Here is a 3,855-nt window from a genome sequence, read left to right as displayed (position 1 = left end):
ATATATATATATATATATATATAGTGTGTGTGTGTGTATCTATGTGTGTTTGTCCCCCCATCACCGCTTGACAACTGGTGCTGGTGTATTTACGTCCCCATAACTTAACAGTTCGGCAAAAGAGTCCGATAGAATAAGACTTAAAAAATAAGTGCTTGGGTCGATTCATTCGACTAAAAATTCAAGGGGTGCCCTCTGCATGACCGCAGTCTAATGACTGAAACAAGTAAAAGATGAAAGATACAAATATGAAACTAAATATGCGTTAAACAGAAAAAAGATTTGCAGCGATTTCATGCTACGCAATACAGACTTTAAAAAAAAAGACTTTCACTTTGAACAATTTATGAAGGTACATCCGTGATTAACAAATATTTTTATTAACAGCGTGGCGACAGATGACGAACTAATTTGTTTGGAAAAATGTCAAGCAACGAGATGGAATGGCTAAGATTCATTTCGCCACAAACAACTAAGTCATCTCGCTCTTAAATGACCAAGCAAAATCTATAGCGTTTTCACTCAGCAGATAATTAAAATTGTTGAGTGTAGATAACAATTTGTTCAGATATATCCTTACAATGAACAGCACACCATCATTCATGGCTACTTTAAGATAGCAGTGTCCCTACATTACGCTCCATCTCACTATTACTGGAGGTTGTTAAAAAGAATCCAGGACAAAAAAAAAAAAAAGAATTTTTACCCTATGCGAAGTTATAAGAACGCCTTCATAACTTGAGTTGTTGCTCGACAGAACTAAAAGACAGGCAGATTTTCTTCGCGATGTTGGCTGGAATATGCGTCTTAGTCCTCAGTGTTAAAAATACTGATTATGCATGTAATGTCACGATGCTATGTAAAGTGATTCCAATCTGTATGTGTTACGTTGCGTACTGGGGTCAATCTAATCGATTGGCCCCTCCCCCAAAATTTCAGGCCTTGTGCCTAGAGTAGAAATGAATAAATGACTGAGTTAATTTTTGTTTCATCTTATTTTGCTTAAGAAATTCAATAAAAGTTACCGTAAATCCTCGAGTATAATCCGCACCCCCCACCCAATTTAAAGGTCAAAATCCCTAGTGCGTACTATATACGAGGTTTAAAATGAAAATTATTTTCCAAGCAATGTCCGAGTCTCTATTTGCTGTCTGGCAATGTTTATTCAGACACATTTTGTGATGTCGGGCGCGAAAATACCTTAAGCTAAGCCTGAAAGCAATGAAGTCATAAAAGAATCATCCATAACTTGCAGTAAGCAACATTTATTAAACTTTATTACTGTTATTTCTTTATTTTCTGCAAACAAAATGCACAAAAAAGCTACACGTTTGCATTATGTTATATATACAATAATAATAAAGGACGTTACCGTATACATTTTCACAAACCAAGGATGGTATATAGACCTCCTTGACTCAAGTTAGAGAAGGGGTGCGTATTATACACAAGGTTTAGGTTTTTCAGAGGTACAGCCCCCCCCCCCGCCAAAATCCCCTGCGTATTATATACTCAAGGGCGGACTATACTCGAGGATTTACGGTACTTTTTTCATCACATTGTGTAATACTATCATATGTAAATTGTGTACAAGTCATGCATTGTTATTTAATAATTGATCCAAAATATTTTTGCTTCATAACTTTGATAGCTTGCAATATTTAAATAAAATGTGACTTTTCTTGCCTCGTTAAAATTGTGACTCCCTCTCCCCACTCCGAACACCGTTTAAAAATGCCTCGAGAGATAAAAACAATGAATATTGATAAAGGTGCCAAACAAACACCCAATTTTCCAAATCATAACGGAAGTCATTCTTAGTGAATTCAATGAATGAAATTCTCTTTACTTTCACAGCATGCACTACTTAATATCCTCACACTCATATCACTGACTAACATACCAAATTCTCTTGATATCGTTCTGACTTCCCAAACCAACTAATATCATCATTTTTGGATCCGATCTATTGCATTTCAATCTGTTTTAGGGTTAGGGTTAGGGTTAGGGGTGGGGGGGGAAGAGTATCTTTTTTTCTTCACAAATGTAAATAAACCCAATCTGTTTCTTAAACGAGGGACATATTCATACGGCACAATGTTTTCACCTCAATAGACGTCATTGATTGGTTGAAATTGCAGAAAAACAACAACAAATATCTTAAAAACTATAGAATTTTCTCAATAAAGCCAAGAGAAAAAAATGTTTTATAAACACATTCTATCAGTATACGAAGTTTAATAGTGTTTAGTTACGTGGAAATTATTTTAAAAAACTGCCGTTCAAACCGAAAAGATCCTCATTTTTTGTAACAACTTCACACTCCCTTTGGAAGGTCCTTCAGTTTTTAAAGGAGTGGATTCGCGGAATCGATAATGCATCGGTCAAAATTCCAGCAGTATTTAGTTAAAATCCTCTATGTTCTGAGTTCAAATAGTGCCGAGGCAAACTTTGTCTCTCATCTTTCCGGAGTCGATAATAAAGTACTAGTCAAGGAATAGGGGTTAGATGTAATCAACTACATCCTTCGTTGTAAATGAAGTTTGTTCGTTTGGGGTCAAATATAAATAACCATGTAATTTATGTCCAAAAAAACAAAAAAAGAATCATCGGAGAAATAATTTGAGCTACTTCAGTTGACACCGAAATTCTACTTCCGGTGTAAACAGAAATATATATATACGGAACAGAAATCATGACTTGAAATAAAATCTGATTTGTATGTTGTAGTTTCCATGATTATTGCTTTCTTAATTATTTTTTATTAATTAATTTTATAATAATTCATATACTTGTAAACTGTGTAAAAAGATATTCGGATCAAGTTTTATATTTCTAATCTCTTAAAATAAAGCCGATTTTCACGACATTGCAAAAACCATAGACACCGGTATTCGTTGTTTTTCTATCAGCATTGATCGAACAAATCTGTGATCAATTGTAAGCCTAGCTGTAGTAAAGTATCCTGTCTTAGTAGCCGCTACCAGTATACAATATTATTCTAATGAACCCATTTTTAATGATAGTAGTGCGCCGTTTGAGGGAGTCTGGTGGCTATTTTGTCGAGCTCTAATTTCTTTATAAAATATTAAGTTTTATGATACAAAACTAAAACAAAAGTACTAATATTCACCTACGTGCGTCGCTGTGGTCGTTATCATTATCTATCTATATATATATATATTTGTATGCGATAGTATGTCCGCCCGCATAGCTCAGTCGGTAGAGCATCAGACTTTTAATCTGAGGGTCGCGGGTTCAAGTCCCTCTGTGGGCGTACGCTTATTTTTAATAGTCGTTTGCGAGAATGACTGCCGTATTAAAGGTGATACAAAATATAGAGTGTATAAGTAATCATGATCTATTACTCTTTTACTTTTTTCAGTCATGTGACTGCGGCCATGCTGGAGCACCGCCTTTAGTCGAGCAAATCGACCCCAGGACTTATTCTTTGTAAGCCTAGGACTTATTCTATCAGTCTCTTTTGCCGAACCGCTAAGTTACGGGGACGTAAACACACCAGCATCGGTTGTCAAGCAATGTTTGGGGGAGGGGGGACAAACACAGACACACAAACACACACACACATATATATATATATACATATATACGGCGGGCTTCTTTTAGTTTCCGTCTACCAAATCCACTCACAAGGCTTTGGTAGAAGACAGTTGCCCAAGGTGCTACGCAGTGGGGCTGAACCCCGAACCATGTGGTTGGTAGGCAAGCTACTTACCACACAGCCATTCCTGCGCCTATATATCTATTCTTTTTACTTGTTTCAATGATTTGACTGCGGCCATGCGGGAGCAGCAATTTAAGGGATTTTAGTTGAACAAATCGACCGCAGGACTT

At 36.3% G+C, this 3,855-nt stretch overlaps 1 non-coding gene across 1 annotated transcript; it reads left to right on the top strand.

The window, feature by feature from the left end:
• The first annotated feature begins 3,204 nt into the window (after positions 1-3,204).
• Trnak-uuu lies at positions 3,205-3,277 on the top strand. The gene has a single exon. It is a non-coding gene; the product is annotated as a tRNA-Lys (tRNA).
• The last annotated feature ends 578 nt before the right edge of the window (positions 3,278-3,855 follow it).

This window comes from Octopus sinensis, linkage group LG6, assembly GCF_006345805.1.
Source record: "Octopus sinensis linkage group LG6, ASM634580v1, whole genome shotgun sequence".
Classification (NCBI taxonomy): domain Eukaryota; kingdom Metazoa; phylum Mollusca; class Cephalopoda; order Octopoda; family Octopodidae; genus Octopus; species Octopus sinensis.
This window is presented reverse-complemented; position numbering and strand designations above follow the sequence as displayed.